Here is a 19767-nt window from a genome sequence, read left to right as displayed (position 1 = left end):
GCCCTCGGAAGAGAATAAAGCAAATGTATGATTTTAAGACTTGTCATCTATGGGGAGCAGCCTCAGAGAGCCCACAAACTGCAGGGCCCTAATTGGAATATAGAGACATAGGGTATTTTAGGGAGGGAAGAGCAAGAAGCCCAATCAGACTCCAGGAGGAAGGGATGGGTGAGTGTCGGATGCACAGAGGACTAGAGGTGGATGGGGTGGCAGTGCAGCAATGGAAACTGCATGAACCGGGGGAAAGAAACCGATCATGCCCGTGTGTGGGGATGGGGAATTGGCGGTTTGATGCTGCTGGAAGCAACAGAAGTCAGGAAGCAGCATGACGCTGGGCCGTTCTCTTCTTTCCCTTCTCACTGGTGTTGGTCAACAGAAGTGCCTCAGAGTGAGAGATGCAGGACGGAATACTTCCTCTGTGTCTGCCACCCTTTGCCTGAAGGATGAGAGGGAATCCACAGATGCAATCTACCCGGGACCTGAGACCATGCACTTGGCACTGTGTTCCATGCAAGCCCTGCACCAGGACACAGCCTGTAGAACACAATGGGGGCCCTCAATTCACAGAGCCTCTTGCCTGGGATTGCCACCCCCAACCAGGAACCCTGCTGGCCAAAGCCCTGGTAGAGGATCCATGCAAAGGCAAGCCTCCTGTCTCCCTGCATGCTCAGAGACCAGTGCAATGGTCACCTATCCTAGTCACTGTAGACCTCTCCACACACCACACTGAGGGATGAATTCACCAAGTTGGAGGACTCACACTGTAGGAGTGCCCTTTTATAGTCTTATGCAGAGGGTGGGGCCATGCTTGCAAGCCAGGTCTGCCCTCATTACCAAATAAGGAAATGGTCCAGCACCCAGGTCATATGCTTCCGGTCCTATTATACACTGCATCCTGAGGTCAGCCACTGGCAACAGGAGCAATGGATTCACAGAGGTGTAAAGGAAGACAACCACACCTTTACCCTGAAGCATCAGACAATCCTGAGTCAGAATTCAGGCTCCACCTCTTACAAACTCCACAAATTAATGACCTCTCCACATCTTGGTCTCCTCCTTTGTAAAATGGACATGATAAGAATAGCAATCACACAGGAGTCTTATGAGGATTCCTATGAAATCATGCATGTAAAAAAATGTGGCACATATTATATATGCAAGAGAGGTTAACTGCTATTATTGATAATATGACTGCTATTACAAGGTTTAGTGCTATAATCCAATTCATGAGTTTTATTCTGTGCCAGGTACTTCAGTAGGTATTGGAGATACTAAGGCAAATTAGCCATGGCACTTATCCTCAGGGGTACATAGTCAGTGGTGGAAGGAGATAAATAAATGAAAAGATATCACAAATCCAGGCATAAGTACTATGGTGGAGGGAGCACAGGAGATGTCAGAACTCAGAAGGGAGTTGAAACCAAGGAGGGGGAGGGAAGGGGCAGGCAGTTAATGAATGCAGCTTGTAGACTGAATCCTAGAGAGTGCAGAGTACAAAACCAGGAAAGGACCAGGGGAAGCCAGGCATGATGGCACACTCCTATAATCCCAGTGGCTTGGGAGACTGAGGCAGGAGGATCATGCATTCAAAGCCAGCCTCGGCAACTTAGTGAGGCTTTAAGCAACTTAGAAAGACCCAGTCTCTAAATAAAATATAAAAAGGGCTGTGGCTGTGGCTCTGGGTTCAAATCCCAATATCCCCCCCCACCAAAAAAAAAAAAAAGGCTAGGGAAAAATGAAAAATAGCTCAAGGAGAATGTTCTAGGTAGTGAGAATGAGGACATGATTAAGTCTACTGGCAAGTCTAGCTCACAGGCTATCCTGCCAATAAAAGAAAAATGTGGTTCGGCCAGCAGGATGCCTTCTGATTCAAAGATGGTGCCAGAGTAGCAGTTTCTATGCTCTATTAATGAGTGCACGTGGCAAAGCGTGACCATTGCCCACCAGACATCCACATTCCCCTTCTTCCTCACTAACGTGACTCTGAGGGGCCGAGCGTGACAAATGGCCAGATGAAAATCCACTTCCCAGCCTCTCTTCAAATGGGGACTTGCCAATGAACTGTGTGTGTGAATTCTTTCTGGATTTTTCATAATAAACAACTCCAACATGTACAAAAGTACAGAAGCTAGTGTCAGAGCCTCCATGGCCTTCACAGAGTCGGAATAGCGATGGACACTTGGCCATTCTTGTTTCATCCATCCTTCCACCTGGGGTTTCTTTTTCCTTCCAGACTAATGTAAAGCAAAGGCCAGATGCTATATCATCTCCACTCATAAATAATTCAGTGTGTCTCTCCAAGAGATGAAAACTGTCTTTATAATATAACCAACCACAATACCAATACCATACCCAGCAGAGTCAACAGTTCCTTAGGATTGTCTAACACGCAGTCTGTGTTCAGTGGAGAAGTCTCCTTCATGGGACTAGCTTGGCAGGGGAACGGGGGTCCCTCTGCCCTTCTTCCCATCCCTCTACTGTAAGATGATATTCCAAGGGCAGAGCTCAAGTCACCACTGGATGACCATGAGCCAAGCTTAAGGGCAGAAGCCACACCCTGGGGAAGGTAAAGCTGAAAGAGAAGCAGCTGGATCCTGTCACACACGGGGCCATCACCCTAACCTGAGACCACTGGGCTGCATTCTCTCTTGGTGTCTGTCTGTCTGTCTGTCTCTCTCTCTCTCTTCTTTCTTTCTTTCTTTCTTTCTTTGCTACGGGGGATTGAACTCAGAGGCTCTCGACCACTGAGCCCCATTCCCAGCCCTATTTTGTATTTTATTCAGAGACAGGATCTCTCGGAGTTGCTAAGTCCCTCACTGTTGCTGAGTTGCTGAGGCTAGCTTTGAACTTGCGCTTCTCCTGCCTCAGCCTCCCGAGCAGCTTGGGATTACAGATGTCTGACACTGTGCAACAAAGAAAAATTAATAGATTGTATTTTTTGAACACTTTTAGATTTGTAGGAAAATTAAGCAGAAAGTACAGAGTCCCCCAATTCCCCCTTGCCAGCCCCCACAGTTTCCCGGGTATTAACACCATGCATTTATGTGGTGCATTTGTTATAATTGACGAGCCAATCCTGCTGCATTACTGTATACTAATATCTATGGTTCTCATCAGGGTTTACTCTTGGCACATTCTATGGGTTTTGACAAACGTATGACAGCATGTGCTCACTGTTACAGTATCATACAGAGTCCTACAGTGTCCTTAAATCCTCTGGACCATGCCTACCTGTCCCACACACCTCTGTGTGTATGTGTGCATGTGTGTGTGTGTGTGTCTATGTGTGCATGAGTGCGTGCACACATGCCTGTGTATGTGTGCATGTGTGTGTGTGTGTGTGTGTGTGTGGTGTTGGGAGTCAAACACAACCATTGGCATTTTACTAATTGTATAGTTTTGCCTTTTCCAGAATGTTGTATTCCAGAATTATATAGTATGTAACTCTTTTAGATGGGCTTCTTTCACTTAGCAATATACATTATAGGCCTTTGGTGTCTTTTTTGTGATTTTGTAACTTTTTTTATTGCTGAGTAACATCCCATTGTCTGGATGCACTACAGTTTGTTTATCCACTCACCTACTGAGAGACATCTTGGTTGCTTCCAAGTTTTGGCAATTACACTGTAAATATTTGCATGCAGGTTTTTCTGTGGACCTAAGTTTTCAACTCATTTGAGCATCTACTAAGGAGCCCGATGACTGGATTGTAAGGTAAGAGTACGCTGAGTTCCATAAGAAGCTGCCAAACTTGTTTTGTATATGTGAGAAGAATTTTTTTTTTTAATCTTTTTTAAAGCCACTATAATTTGGATCTCTGATATGAGCAGCAAACTAACAATTCCTAACTGGTACGGTAGGAGTGTGCTTACTGCATGCTGATTGACTGGACAGAAATCCTTCCACCAACACACCACATATGTTTATCATCTCAATCAAACAGCCAGAAGAAAGTGCTCCTTCAGTTATATTATTATCCACCGGCATTTCTTCTTTCTTGTAAGATCAGGAGAGACTGTCAAATGTGAAACAAATCTATGTTGCTCCCCTCCTCTAGCTAGCTCTTTTAGCATTAGCAAGACAAGGGAGGTTGGGCGGGTCTTGTTATTTATGCCTTGTTAAGGCGTCTTCATCAATTACTTCTTGCAAACCTTTTGTTTAATAATCTGTTCCACCTGCCTTGGCATTTCTCTGGTCTTTATGATTTCACCAAGATTGAATGCGGTGATTTGAGAGTTGAACCAGCAAAGCCTTTCCTAGCTGGGATTCTTGAATGCTGAAGTGAGCAAATATTCCCCACTATCATTACCCAGTAATCAAAATCATTTTAGCAACTTGATTTGGCCTCATGCTGAGCCATAGATGTGTTCTGGGGGAGCTATATATACATCATATTGTTATAAATTAATTCCTATTTTAAATGAACAGGGAAGCTCATCACAGAAGTGGATAATCCAGTGAATCCTTTTATAAAGCAAATAATTCCATTATATGAATAATCACCCTCTAATTTAGTTCTTTATGAATATGAAACATTCAAATATTGACGGTTTTCGTTTTTTCTTACATATGGAAATTATAACTGAATGTTTGGTTGACTCAGTTCCTTTCTTCTTCCTTAACATCAATAACTTCTCCTCCACCTCTTTCTCCTCCTCCTCCTTCCTCTTCCTCTTCCTCTTGTTTTCCTTTTTCTTCTTCTTTATTGTTGCGTACTGTCACTAGCAGAAAGTCATGAAATTTTAAAAGTATAGAACAGTGTAGTTACAAGTTGTCCACTCCATCCATAAGAAGGTTTTTTCTGTGCTGAGGAGTCTATAGTTCAGTGTCCACCTCCATCATGATTACCTCGCCATGGGATATTGGGCAACTCAGCAATTATATAAACTCTCTGAGTGTCAGTTTATTCATATGTAAAATGGGAATGATGATCATGCTTTACTCATTGGGTTGCTTTAATGATCACACGAGATAATGTGGAGTACTATGTGCTCAGTTTATGTCAGTTACTGTGATTTTTGCTATTAGTATAGTGGTATCATTAAGTGGTGGATTTAGAAGGCCCTCCCTTTAAAAAACAATCAATGCCTTGCCCCCATAAAGATGGCTGCTATCCAGGACAAACAAATGGAAAATAACAAGTGTTGGAAAGAATGTGGAGATATTGGAACACTTTGGCACAGTTGTAGGGATGTGAAATGGGGTAGTCACTATGGAAAACAGGATACGTTTTCCTCAAAAAGCTAAAAATAGAATTACCAATATAATAATCCAGCTATGCCATTCTGAGCACATATCCAAAAGAATAAACAACAGGAGTTCAAGGAGCTATTTCTACACCCATGTTCACAAGAGTCAATAGGTAGAACAACCCAAGTGTCCATCAATGTGTAAGTGGATTAAAAAAATATGCCATGTACATACATTGGAATATTATTCAACCTTACCAAAGGAAATTCTGACACATGCTAAAACATGGGTGAATCTTCAGAAAACTATGTCAAGTGAAATAAAACAGGTACCAAAGGACAGATCCTCTATGGTTTCCACTTCTGTAAGGCTCCCATAGAAGTCAACCCCACAAAGAGAGGAAGCAACATGGAGCTGCCCAGGGGTTGGGGCAGGGGAGGCTCGGGAATTTCTATTTCATGGACACAGTTTCTATTTTATAAAATGAAGAATTCTGGAGGAGTTGGGATGGTGGTTGATAGTAGCACAGCAATGTGAAAGTGGTTAAGCCACAGCTGCACCCATAAAATGGTTAAGATGCTCCATGTTTATGTTATGCAAAAACTAGCACAAGTTTTTTAAAATGTAAAAATAGGGGATTTTTCTATACCTAGGAAATGGGAACATTCCAGGTGGAAGGAGCTAGCAGGGGAGGGAAAGTGACAATGTAGACTGGCTAGAATGTTCCTGAGGGCAAATAAGTTCTCTCTCCTTTCCCACCGTTGATGGGTGGGCCACTCAGACAGTGATTGCATTTCGCCAGGATCCCTCCAGCTAATTCCATGGCTGAGTAGCTTCCTCAAGCACAGCCTGGGTTAAGACCTGCGTCAGGATAACCACAGCTTCCAGAGATGGGCCCTGCCCAAGAAGCTGGCATTCAAAAATTATAACCCAGTTGAGAGCAGAAGGGTTCACTGGTGCCAGCTTCGTAATTAAATTACAAGGTGATTATTAGTCTGCTCGGGCAGGAAGATCACATCAGAGTACTTACTATAAGTAGCCTAAGACTAAAACTCTTCCCAGAAAAAAAAAATTACCTGTAACTAAATTAATACCATTTTCTACCAATTATAGATGCCCTCTAGTGACTATGAGGTTGCCATGGTGACATGTCCACTGAAAGGGTATGCTGGATAAGACCTGCAATAAAGGATAGCAGAAGGGACTCTTCCAAATCTTATCCCTGGGTCAAACCAAAAATGTTTTCTAGGGGTGTGGAGGGAGGGGACAGGAGAATTGTCACTAGCCTGCTTCCCCTCTCTTCTGCGGCCCTGTCCGGGGTTCTGGGCTGGTTGACCATTTCTGCCACTGCCCTACAAGGAGCTCGGCAGCCTTGGCCTGTCCCCTACATGGCTCTCTTCCCCTGGGATGGGCTCCCATTCCACGTCAGCCGAAAGACATCTTTCCTAGTTTTTCTGCAAACTTCCTTACCTCCTCCTCCAAGCCGCCTCCCTTGACCCACTGGTGAGACCAGATTCCATTCCATCGTTTTCACTGGCACAAAAATTCACGCAAAGGCTTCTGCGTGCACCCTTCATTCAAGTGCCGAACTGATGAAGATATGAGAGAACTCCTGCAGGTGACGGAACACCTGAGCCACACGGACACCCCTCCGCAGGCATGTGCCAGAGAGAAGGCTGGGGGAGCAGAACTTGGGGATCAGATCTGAAGTGAGCTGCTATTTAAAGAAACGATGCTTACTCCTTTTGTAAAAGGAACAGCCATCTCAAAGTGACTTCAGTGCCAACTTCTGCTTTCCTGTGGTAGGTGCCTATGAGGACTGGAAACCTACCTTCAGTCCTTCCTGGAATAAGCAGGGCATCAGCAAATCTGATAATCAGCATCGTCGAAACACACACAGAGCTGGCATGTGCCTGGGTTCTGCGCGTGTGAGGGGAGGTGAGAGGTCAGCTCCTCTTCCACCGAACCCCCAGAAGTCAAGCTGAGAGCGGGGACGGGGGAGGGAAGGCACTGGGATCTCTGCTGAGGCCAGGAGGGGGTCACGTGGCTAGGCCGCACCGTACTGTTTGTCAGAATGACCACTTATCAGCAAACCGACTTCACCTCCTGAGGTCACAGAATAAAGCATAACTGGTCCGATTTTTTCCTTCTCCTTCCCACGCAGTCTGTGCCTGGTACAACAACAAAAATAACCAAAAGATAAAACCTAGCCTGACTATATGCTAAGTGCTTTAGACGATCTCCTTCAATCCTCAGAGGAACCTGCTGCGATATGTTCTACTATTTCCCAAGTCCATAGAGGAAATGGTAACAGAGTGATTAGGTTGCCCAAGGTCAAGTGGTTATAAAGATGAAGGCAAGATTCAGCTCCTGGGCTGCTGGAGTCCAGTCTGGAGCCAGCTGCACTCCCTTTCTGGCTGGCCAGACTCCTCCTCCCTGTGCTCTTCCCCCTGGCCTACTAGTTCCCCGCCCTCAGCCCTGCTCACCCCAGCACATTCTGTGGCCAAAGCTTGGCTCTGCCTGCTCGTCCTGCGGATCTAACCCTGACACCGTAGCTTCTACGGTTGCTTTTTCCCTGAATAATCACTGTCTGTGTTATATATCTGGCTTGCTTCGCATTTGAATCTTAGACTGCCATTTCTGTTTAAAATGCATCTGTCATTTGGGCATGGTGCTGCAAACCTGTAATCCCAGCTGCTCAGGAGGCTGAGTTTAGGAGGCCAATTTAAGGAAATCTTGTCTCAGTGAAATTTAAAAAGGGCTGGGGATGTAGCTTAGTGCCCCCTTGGTTCAATCCACCGTACCACAAAATAATAACAATAAATGATAATAATAATAATAATAAAATACATCTGTCTTCTGAAATAACCTATGAGGTTCCGTAAGCATAAATTAATGCCAATTTTTTTAATGTACTGGTCATTCATGATCTCTTAAGAGTAAATGGGTTGTGTGCACTTCATAAGTATTGAGACTAAGAAAAAAAGTTATTTAAGTGATTTTTCAAATATCTATAAAGACCTTTCAATAACACAGAAATAAATGTGTTTTTAATTTTATTAAGTAGAATGCAAAATGCATAAGCAATGCTATCTATTATAATCATACATAATAAGTCACGTGTCTAAAAATCTTAAAAGTTAAAAATACTAGGTGATAAATAAGTCAAGACAGACATAAAAACTTACTCAGATTTAGCTGGCTCTATCTTCATTATTTCCTGAAATTATTTTCATTATTAAAAAATTAGGAAGTGTGACAAACATTCAAATCTCAGAGTGTGGCGTGTGGGCCCCAGATGTGCATGCTGTCAAATCTGTCAGGGAGTGGGGAGAGGGGCAGAAAGAACATTGTGATATTGACTTTTATGTTAAAAATAGACAAAAAGTAAACTTCCCTAAGACCAAAAGGGCATTTGAATCACTAATCTGTAAAAAAAAAAAAAATTAGAATTTTAAGAACATTTATTTCATCCTAGAACATCATTTAAAATGCTTCTATTGGTGAACATATAAAAAATTAAATGAATAATAGCCAAGAAAATATATTGTGTGGATGTGGGATTAAATCCTTTTGTGACAGATAAAGTAGATGAAGAGGATCACTGTTCTATGGCATAGGATCATCTGAGTCATCAAATATGCATAAACCTACACACACACACACCTTCGAAGCCTTATTTTAAAAGAAAAAGACACCTTATTACTAAAGCACTAGTGAGAAATAACAATGTCCCCAAATGCTTCCTACACTGAAGGAGAGGTGTTTGCTGGGGGTCAGAGAAGCGTACCCTGATGTCTGAGATGAGGGCTGTGGCTAAGCTTGCTGGCTCACAGGCCCACACCACCAACCTACTGGCTGTGTGCCCTAAAGCAAATTCTTCACCCTCACTAGCCTCAGATTCTCCCCCACTGTCAACTAAATGAGAAAAAGCACAAAAAGCCTTTCCCTTTCAGCCTGGCTAATAGTAATTGCTCGATTAATATATTTGCTACTTTCTTTGAAAGGGGATCTAGAGGTTGCAGATGGTTCCAGGCAAAATTACTTTGCAGACATTTCAGAATAAGACTTTAGCAGACAGAAATTAAAAACCGGTTGAAGAGGGAGAATGTGAGATAGAAGAGGGAAGACATTTTCAGGAGGAGAGAGTCCTACCTGGAGGATTTACAGAGGACTGACTCCTCTCCCTGTGCTTGGTCTCTTTCAGACAGTTCTAGATGTGGGTCTTTGAATGATAAAGAATAGAAACCCACTCAACCTAGCACAAGTGAAAGGCAAAGATGAGGCTATAAGGGCACAGGACAATCAGGGATTCGAGAAAGGCTCAGTCAAGCAGCCAGTGACTAAGAACTAGAAAAGTTAGGAACTAAGCTGCCCTAGACATCTCCCCGGACCTGCATCCTTCTGCTCCAGATCCCTGCACTGCTTCTTCCTCTTGCACCTGGCCCATCTGTCCAAAAGCCTAGGCCCATCACCAAGGAGCAGAAGTTGTCAGTCTGATTCTTCAGATTTTTGCAAGAGTGAATCTGATTGGTTCAGATCGAGAGAGCCAGGCCAGCCTAGCCAATGGGGCCTTTGGATCAGGGGTACAGGGCAGGTCAGTTTAGCCTTGGTTGCCCTCCCTGAGGTGAGGGAGTCCATTTTTCTGGAGTACAGCCTGGAAACAAGGACACTTGTGTCTTGAAGAGATGTGGAGTGTATCTTTTTCCATGCCTCTCCAGGGACAAGGCTTTGGATGGCTCTCATGCCACTGGCCTGGGAGTTCTGACCTTTAACTCCAAGGGACCTGAGGAATGTCCGATGACTCACAGCCTTCAGACTTACTGTCCTTGAATGTTGCAAGACAAGATCTGCTTGCTTTATGTTCGTGGACTTTAGGGCTTTGTTTAATGAATATCACAAACCCTGCTCCACTGGAAGGAAACAGCTTAAAATTCATCTTTGGGGCTTCTCAATGTCACAGCTTGTTTTGCCAATGAGACTGTCAACTTCTTGAAAGGAGAATTTCAGATGTGGAGATAATCTTAGAGATCAGAGTCTCACTATCTCATTTTACAGGTGTGGAAACTGAGGCCGGATGGAGGAGATACAGCACCGCAGGACAGGGGCAGGTGGAACCTGGGACCCCATAGGTGCCTGGCCACCCCTCATGCATGGCCTGCTCCCCGTGAATACCCATAGTTTATTTCTCATTTCACTTTTGCTTTCCTTAAGCTTATCCTTCTCTCTTTATGGCCCTTCCTCCACCACCCATGTCACCTTCCACAATCACTTTGCATCTGCCTTTCGGGCAATGGTCTTTGAGGTTGTACAGTGGAAGCTGAGAGGAGGCAGGGGTGAAATTTAACCCGGTTCTACGGCGCTGTTATCTCTCTAGGCCGACACCACAGTAACACAGCACAGACACCAGACTGGCAACCTCCTCCTCCTGCGAGGTCATCAGTCACCAAAAGGCACAGTGAAGCCATTCTTGCTCCCACCAAGACTCATTCAGGGCTTCCAGGCCAAGGCAGGGACTTGGGCCATGCTGGCCTCCTCCCGATGGGAAGATCCGGTGCCTCTAGTACCTCCCTCCTTCCAGCCTTCTCTGAGCACTGCAGGCCTTAGTCCACTTTAAAGTTACCCTCCTGCCATGGGGCAGTTCATCTGTCTCCTGGGTGTCAGCCTGGTCTTTCAATTCCTGCAGGCAGGTGGCTTCTCATCCTCAGGACTCTGGTGGGTGCCCACCAGGCCTTCAATCAAGGTGAGGGGGCAAGGACACAGCTCAGTGGTAGAGCATGTGCTTAGCATGTGTGAGGCCCTGGGTTCCATCTCCAGGACAAAAAAAATAAAATAAATAAATGTAAGGACTAATGGGGGTGCTTTCTCCCTGGAAAGGCCCTGGAGGGAGCAGAGAGACCAAACGGGAAGAAAGGAGAAATATTTCCTTTTGCTCCTGTCTGAGGCACGTGTGATTAGGAGAAGCAAATCTTCTGGTCTTCATTTCTTAGGTGTGACAAGTCAGGCAATTCCTGGATACTCGACGCTCTGCTTACCCAATGCCAGTGTCATTTCCCCCCAAGACCCCTACTTCCTCCACTCGGCAGCCAGCAGCTTTTCTGACTCCAGCTTGCAGGTTGGGTCAAGGCCAGCTACAATTTGGGAAGGCCCAGTCTCAGAGGAGGGCCACCTAAACCCCGGCCTCCTACTTGGGAGCTTCAGTTTGAGGACCCACAGAGCCTTCCTCCCACAGTCCCCATTCTAGCCAGAAACGCCCATCATTAGAGGCTGCTCTGGAGAGCTTTCAGGAAGAGACAAAAACATCAGGGTCAGAGCAGAGGATCTTGGGAAGGTTAGTGAAGGCTTATTAGACTGGAGGTAAAGCAGAGAGCCGGCTCTGAGGACGTGAAAAGCAGGAGATCAATTTGATAGATAGCAATGTGGGATTTCAGGGCCCCGTCCAGACAGGCAGTCTTGGGTGGGGTGACTCAGTATGGGGGTCTTTGGAAAGCAGAATGGGGAGGGGGGAGAATATAAATCAGCTGATGGGAGGGAGTGGTAGTAGGCCAAGACTAGAACTGGGCCAAGGTTCCCTGAGGACAAACCTAACTTATTTCCCACATTAGCACGGAGGCTCCACCCAGCCCACGTTGGGCTCCCTTCCTAGGACACAGGTTCTGCTGGTCTGAGTCTGCTGAATGGAAAATTCAGGGCTCAATCTTATTGGCCTCAAAGACCTTGGGAATGGAAAGACTCGACCATTACTGAGCACCTTCCAGGTGACAGGTCCAACTGAAGTACATTATGATCATGGTTCTCACAAGGTCAAGAAAGCTGTTGAGTAAGATGCCAAAGGTCACCCCACCTGGAGGTTAAGTCAGCTTCCCAAGGTTGCAGAAGCGGGAAGGATTATGCTGGGGATTGACACCTAGGGGTCAGGCTAACTTGAGAGCCCTTGTCCGTACTGCCTGGTTCACCCAGGCCCATGCCCCCCTGTGGGGCCTGCCCTCCACAGATAGTTCACATTCTACACATTGCTCGGCCTCTCCTCACCTCTGGGGGTGTGGTTTAAAGCCAAAGCAAAGCCAAGACCCAGACAATTGCATTCTTGATTCTTTGCAGATGGCGGCCTATCACACAATGTGCAGAACTGCACTGACAACGAGGTAAGGAAATGAGAATTTGCTGAAAGGAGAGAATCCAGTACTATTAGTTAATATTTGGTAAACCCAGGAAATTGTCCAGATGTTAAAGCATAAAAATAACTCACTGCTGAGCCAATGAGGCATAAATGCTAAGAGGCACAACCCAGCAGGAGGAGTCAGGTGTGCGTAAATGCCTTCCTTCGGTGGTCGGGGAGGGCTGGGCCTGGCACCCAGACAACTGCCTTCAGATACCCACTACACCTTTTGCCAGCTCTTGGCTAAGGAGGAGCTCTGCTGAAGTCTCTGGACCCACTGCCTTCCCCCAGCTGGGGAGCGGGGAGCTGGGGGCTGAGACACCCACCTTGACCTTGAGTCCAAGAATCAATGAGCCTCCCTCCACAGGATGTGGACCTACGTGGTTCTTTGCTTTCCACCAATGTCTGGGTGAGTTCAGGGTCCCAAGCCCAGAAGACCAGCTCTCCATACTAAACAAAATCCCATCCTTCCAGCCCAGGCCAAGCCCCACCTCTTCTGGGGATCCTGTCCCAGGCTCCTTCTGCCTTCCACATTCACCCTCTAGCCAGCCCCGATGGCTGCACTAACCTCTCCCCCAACAACCTGCCCCCTTCTCTGTCCTGCCAAATCTCCAGGGCCTTCACAATTAGCTTTCTTCCCTCACATTTGGAGGCTTTGTGCCCTGTGGCCTTAGTGAGATACCAGCCCCTTCCTTTTTCTTTGTCAAAAATCTTAGCAATTTTTTGCTCAAGTACCACCTCCTCCAGGAAGCATTCCCAGAGCCTCTTGGCTCCTCCTCCAGGGGTTCCATAGCACTTTGAGTTTATCCCTATGTTAAGTGTTGACTATCCCCTATACTTTCACTGACGGTGGCTCTTATACTAGACTGAACTTGAGGGCACACACTGAGGATCTTATTGTATCTAATTACAACAGGAGTGCCTGGTCTATGTGGAGTGTTCACCAAATGTTATGAGAACTAATCAGTAAATGGATTTCTGTATGTTCTATATATCCCAGTTCCTCCAATGCCTTCCTGACACCCCTGCCTGGTGAAGCTACAATATCATAATTCTCTTGAAGGCCTCCGTGCCAAGTTCAGTTTTAAGCAAAACTGTGGTGATTTGGTTAAGGGATGACTGGATTATGCACTGCATCAAATTCTTGTAGCTACCATGTCCCAGTCTTTAGCATGGCCAATGGAAAATAATTGGTTGCAAAGTGCATATCTAATTACAACATCCCGCCCCTGCCACAGAGATGCGCAAATGTTAATCATAACATATGCATCTCAATAACCGACGGTGGCACTGAATGCAGCATTAATAAAGCCACTTGCCCCCCCCCCCCGCCCCCAGTGCTTACACAAAGCTCTCTTTTTTCTGCCATTAGAACAGGCTTTGCACTTTGCGCGCCTAAGTCCTCATCCTTGGAGCTTTCTTGACTCTAAATGTAGAGTTTCCCTGCCAGGCTGGACCGCGCTTCCGCCCCCACTGTAGAGGTCGCCACCCAGGCCTGCGCCAGCGCAGGGGATCGTTGGGCGACCTGTTTCGGCAGTGCTAGATTGGGCTGTCTCGGCGACTCAGGCGGCATCCCCGGCGTCCCGGCGACACCCGGCTCTCCAGGGCCCGCCATCCCGGGAAAGAAAGGCGAACTACATTACCCAGCAGGCCTCCCTCCGCTCTCTTCCCTTTCAAGTCTTTGCACGTGGCCGGAGGGGGAGGCGGGGCCTGGACGTCACTCTCCTACATTCTCTTTCCCTGTGTCAGAACCGGGAGCATTTTTTTTCCTTCCTCTACTCCCTCCCCCCTACCCGCCCCTCCCTCCCTCCTTCCCTTCCCTCCCTCCCTCCCCTTTCGGCTGGATCGGTGCGCCGGGGCGCCCTATCCCCTCCGCAGCTGGGACGCGCCGAACTCGAGGCAAGAGTAGGCTCTCGGGAGCCTGGTCCCTCCCTTCCCCTTCCCTGTCCCCTTCCCCCACCCCCGACGCGGGCTTGGCGCGGCGACCAGAGGAAACCCGAGGTGAGCATCCCTCGTCCGTCCTCCTTTAGTCGTTCCAGCTTGCCGATCGATTCGGGGACCCGGGAGGAGGGCTGCGTGACGTGCGCGAGCTTATAGATAAATCCTGGAAAACCGCCCCAAACAATTAGCACCCTTCCCCCTCCCTGCGCCTCAGCGAGCCGGCTGTCCGCACCCATCCACCGTCCCTCTCCTCCCTCTCTCTGTAGGGGACTGCACCCTACGATCTCGCCCCGTCCCTGGGTTTGTCCCATTCTCTGCCCCCTTTCCCCGCCCGGTGGGGAGCCGTGGCCCTGGAGCTCCGGAGCGGAGGGGGGTTCTTGGGGGACGGTCGGTTGGAGCGGAGTCGCGTTGGAGCGGCACCGTATAGCTGCTGTCATGTGCCGGGTTCCGACCCGGGGGGGAGGAAGCGAGCGAGCGTGATTCCTCTCCCTTTTGTTTTGAAGCCCGCATTTGCTGCAGCGAGCAGTTGGTTTAGTACCAGGCAAACTTGCAGCTGTTCTGATCTCGCTTCGCCGAGGTAGGGAGCGAGGTTCGGGATCGTGGCTCGGGGCCACCGGCTGCCGCACTCGGAGCTGCCGGAGGGACCCCGCGAGTGTGTCCCCACACCTCCCCTCCCTGCGGTGCTGACGGTTTGTGTCTGTGGCAGCGACCGTGTGTGAGTGTGCGCGCCGGTCCCCGCGTGCTCGAGGATGTCTGTGGATGGCCGTCGTCTAGACAGGCAGCAGATCCCTCCCTCCGTCCGCAGCCAGCCCGCGGGCCGTGGGGGGCGCGGGGGATGGGAGCAGAGGAGAAAACCGAATTGGTGGATCAACTGCGGTCGCAGCTTTGGCCATTCCCCACAGTTGGGATTCTGCTGGCTTTTATAATTATTATTTCCGTCGCCGAGGTGCGCTCGGACCTGGAGAATAGATAGCCTGGTCGTACCGGGGTTAAGTTGACAGGTTCTGAAAAGCCAGCTCTTGGTGGAGAGTGGCCCGAGAGGCTGCAGAGTGGGCTTGGCTCCCGTTCTTCAGGACAACAAGCAGGTGACTGTCTCGCCGCCGGGAATGGCGGGCGCGCGGGGGGAGGGGGGCGGGGCGGCGGCGGCGGCTCCGGCTGCTGCGGAGGTCTGGGGTCCCCCGATGTGGTGTGCGGGGTACCTGGAGGCACGGGAAGAGGCGACCTCTGGACCGCGCATCGGAACTGGTGGACGTTAAATACACGCGGAGGTCCAAGTCCCGGCCCGTGCAGGGTAGGCTGTCTGGCTTCGCGGAGTTTTCAGGGCTGGGGCTGGGTGTGTGTGTGAGCCTGGAAGGGGGCGCGGCGGGCGGAGGGGAAGGATGGCTGGCGGCGCCGTGTGCGTCCCTACCCCGGGAGCGAGGCGTCGCCTCCCCCGCCCAGCTGTTTGTGTGTGTACACACTGTTCAGGCGTGGCGTGGGGGGCGGGGCACACCGCGGCGTAGTGGGGACCCGCGTGGTCGGGATCCTGCGCGGGATCGGTCCAGCCAGCCGCTGGTGGCTCGAGTTGGACTCGCTGTCAGATGTGGTTCCACGCGCGCGCGCGCGCGCTCCCGGGTTACTTGGAGAGGAAATCTGAGACTCTGGGCCGGGGGACGCCCTGGGGTCGAATGTGCTCGTCAGAGGTGCGGGAGTCCCCTGCTCGCAGTACAGCCTCTGCCTCGGTGCTCCCTACGTCCCCTGACCCCTCCAGCTGTCTGCCAATCCCAAGGCGCAGGAGGCTGGTCTGGCGGGGCTGGGAGAAGCCGCGGGCGCGCGCGTCGCCGCCCCCGCCCCCTGACACGCTAGTTGACCCTTGCACCGAGACGCCCTGTGGGTGCGCGTGCCCGTCGCTGTCTTCCAAGACCTTGGAGAGAATCCGCGCGCTCAGAGCCTTTCCGCCCCCCGACAATTCTTAAGTCTGGGGACCAAAGACACCCGGCCCTGCAGCCCAGGCCCAGCCCGCTGCAGCCCGCAGCTCAGCCGGCCGCTCGCAGCTGCCCGCCATTCCCTCGCGCGCTGCGCTCCATCTCAGCGGCCCGGGATTATCTCCCCAGCTAGGGGTCCGCTCCACCCCGGAGGAAGCTGCCGACTCAGCGCCGGCTGGAGCTTCCGCAGGGTGAAAGTGACACAGCACGAGTGTCACTGTGCGGAGCTGGAGAGGAAGGAGCCGCCCAGAGTGCGGGGAGGGGCACCAGGCTGGCCGCCCTGGTTCCTCCTGCCCAGGGCTGGGACTGGGCCGAAAACCTCTGGAATCTCGGCTCCCAGCAGGCCCAGGCCATACGAGGAAATTGCTTGAATTTCAAGACAATCCAATTATCCAGGAACAGAATGCCCCCTCAACAGATGCTTGAAGGCCGCCAGGACTGGTTTCCAAGACCCCAGGAAACTCCCTCTGAGTGTTTGAAACAGGATTCCACTTACACACAGACCACCTCATCTGTTGTGTCAAGTGTCTGTCCTGGATTAGGAACAGCTCAGAGGCAGTAATTTTATGGTGCGTTCTGGGGTACAATGCCATGCGTGATTCACAGATTGCTAGAATTACAATATGTCTCTACGACTTTCCAGGGCTTAACCCTTAATTGCACTTATTAAAAAGATGTTGAGGGAGGGGAGTACCCACCCCATTTGTAGAGGAGGGCACTGAGGCTCAGCAAGAGATGTGACTTGCCTAAGGCTTCAGTAGGGCAAGGGCAACTTTCCTCCTTTGTGATTTTTCTTGGCAGCCTATAGCTTTTTATTTAAATTAGGACTACTTTTATTTATTTTTTTATTTTTTTGAGTGGGCCCTTGATGTCTTAGGAAGAACTGAACCTGAGCAAGGGTAAATGAACACTTTTGACTTGCTAACAGTTCCAAATGAAAATAGCCATTAAAGACCAGAAGTGTTATCACTCATCTAAGAATTTGCTGTTGAGGAGGGCACACAGCTGTGAGGTATCCAGTAGATGCCAGCGTATAACAAAGGCATGTGACGTACATGTTTCTGATTCTGAAACGTATGTCCATGTTGATAGGGGTGTGTTCAAGGACTCCTTATTGAATACAAGTTTTCTTCTGTAATAACCGGTTTCAACACCAACAGATTTAAAAAAATGTAGATTTCCTGAGAAATCTTCTCAGGTTATTCTTCTTATCTCCCTCCCACCCCCAGGGATGGAAAAGCCCAGAGAACAGCAAAGAACTCAAACGTGCCTTTGGGAATTCCTCAGTTCTTACATGTGAAGGGTCCTCAGACATAGCCCGGAGGGTTTGGGGCTCATCATCTAATCAATCATTCATTCACAAATATGTATTGGGAACCTACAACTTTGAATATCTAGAGGGGCATACCAGAAAATTGATCACATGGTCTCTGCTGTGTATTAGATTTGAAAAATGCATTCTAGGGGTAGAGATAAAGGAGAGAGTTTAATCCCAGCAAATGTTTATTAAATATCTGTTTAGGCTAGATGACTCATTGTTCGGGGCACACAAAGGTGGTATGGCAGAAATAGTTAAGTTACAGTGCAACAACAGAGCCCCCAGGAAGGACTAAGTCGTAAATATTTCAGAGCACTCACCTGGGATGCAGTTGGTTTCACATATGTTGGTTGCAAAGGGCCTGTCGTGCTCCTTCTTATCTTAGAGCAAATGCAGAAGGCAGCAATGGCACGAAAGGCCCTTATGTCCCTGTTCCGCTGGACTCCTGGCTGTTTGGAATCTCGAGGGTGGGCCCGCCGGTATGTCCTTCTGCAGAAGGTAGTCCACTGCTGGCCACTTATGGTGAGGCCATCCAACAGGTTCTTCTGAGCAATGAGGAGCTGTTGAAATGTGCTCCCTGGTTCTTCCCCAGCGCTGATATCCTGTGATTCAGTGAGAGGCCGAGCAAGGTCTCCCTCAAGCCCTGTCTAGTGTGGTACTTTCACAGGTTGCATAGATGTTTTAGTGTGGGGCTACCCTTTATCTATTCCAGATTCACTTCTGTCATCCGTGACATTGTTCTTCACTTTTATTTTAATTTGGGGGTCCACTCCTTTGTTTTAAGGTTATATTGTTTACTGCTCCCATCAGAAAGGAAGACGCAGGAGGTGGGTGGTTAGGATGGAGAGAGAATCCTGCGAGCAGATAGACCATGAGGTACAAATAGGCAGATTGCAGGTCTTTGTCTTGTTTTGTTTTGGTACTGGGGATTGAACCTAGGGGTACTTTACTGCTGAGCCATATCCTAGTCTTTGCTGAGGCAGGGTGTCACTAACTGTTGAGGCTGGCCTCCAATTTGTGATCCTCCTGAGATTATAGGCACACACAAATTGCATATTTTGAGGATTCTCCAAACTCTCGATGGCAGTTCTGTGTAACTTACCTGATCGCCTGGCAGCTGCTTTTGAAGTGTTTGGAGAGGGGCTCTTCTCCCCACCACTGGGCTTCCTGCTCATTTTTGGGCCCTTGAATCAAGCTGCTTACTTTCAAGCTTGGTTTTTCTTCCGCTGTGTTTCTGAGCTGTTTCAGAACAGGATAAGAACAGACCCTCCCTTGGATCCTAGGCACCCAGAGCCGGGCAGGGCCTTGCTGATGACTTAATATGAAAGCTCGGAGAAGTGAAAAGCCTGACCCGAGGTATTTGTGAGCCCTTTTGTGGAATGGGGAAAGAAAGCCTGGGTTTTCATATCTCATCCCATATTTTTTCTCTAGGTTAGATGCTTACTGGAAAGAAGTTGGGTCCTTATTTCCCAAAGAGCAAGAGCCCTTCATCTTCATCTTTTTCCTTGGTCTCTGGGAAGGCTCTGGAGTTCATTTGTGACTTGAGGTTGCTCTCCTTCAAGGTTGGCCTTTCCTGCCTTCTGTTCCATCTTTGGCTTCAGGAATGAACGAGAGCATGGATCTGGGAGAGGCCAAGGGCCTGGGGCTTCCCAGTGCTCCTGTTTGCTCTGTGGCTTTCTAGCCCCGCGGCAGTGTCCTCAGAATCTCCTGGAAGGGTTTGACAAGCTGTCATGTGCATTTGTCTAGGAGTGTCCATAGCTGCCATTTGCTTCTCCACAGACACAAACCATGGGAGGAGGAGGGCAGGGGTGGGGGGGCTTGGTGGGCACAGAGGACGAATCTACCTACGCTTGACTTGACTTTCCAGTTTGCCCAGTGCTCACACAACTCACCCCATCTGCCCTGACCGGGGGCTGTTGTCTTTACCAGCACAGCAGACTGTCATCATGGTCTTCATGTTGCAGACGAGGAAACTGAGTCTCTGTGGTTAGCGACTTGTCCAAGTCACAAATAGAAAGTCAAGCAGGGATCTGAACCCTGGTCCTCAGACTTCAAAGTCTGCCCATCTGACACTGTCATGATGGTTTTGAACCTTTAGAGCGTCTTTGTGTCTACCTTGACACATCCTGCCATGGACCTAGTTAGATCCAGCTGCTTTCTTTCCCAGGGGGCAAGAGGGATGAAGGATGGGAGGC

The 19767-nt window shown here is 48.9% G+C and overlaps 1 protein-coding gene and 1 long non-coding RNA gene across 3 annotated transcripts in view; one reads left to right on the top strand and one right to left on the bottom strand.

The window, feature by feature from the left end:
- Window positions 1-350: 350 nt before the first annotated feature.
- Window positions 351-8483, bottom strand: LOC113186362 (uncharacterized). Its single transcript, XR_003301271.2, has 3 exons — window positions 8379-8483; window positions 7022-7361; window positions 351-436 (listed from the first exon to the last, which is right to left on the bottom strand). It is a non-coding gene; the product is annotated as an uncharacterized LOC113186362 (long non-coding RNA).
- Window positions 8484-14154: 5671 nt separating this feature from the next.
- Ctif (cap binding complex dependent translation initiation factor) overlaps window positions 14155-19767 on the top strand; it is a 262414-nt gene continuing 256801 nt past the window's right edge. For both annotated transcript variants that reach the window (XM_026393788.2, XM_026393787.2), the window contains exon 1: window positions 14155-14350. The gene's annotated coding sequence lies outside the window, so the exon portion shown is untranslated. The remainder of the gene's footprint in view (window positions 14351-19767) is intronic.

Source organism: Urocitellus parryii, chromosome 13, assembly GCF_045843805.1.
Source record: "Urocitellus parryii isolate mUroPar1 chromosome 13, mUroPar1.hap1, whole genome shotgun sequence".
NCBI classification, from domain to species: domain Eukaryota; kingdom Metazoa; phylum Chordata; class Mammalia; order Rodentia; family Sciuridae; genus Urocitellus; species Urocitellus parryii.
Note: the sequence above shows the minus strand (reverse complement) of the source record. Positions and strands in the feature narration are given on the sequence as shown.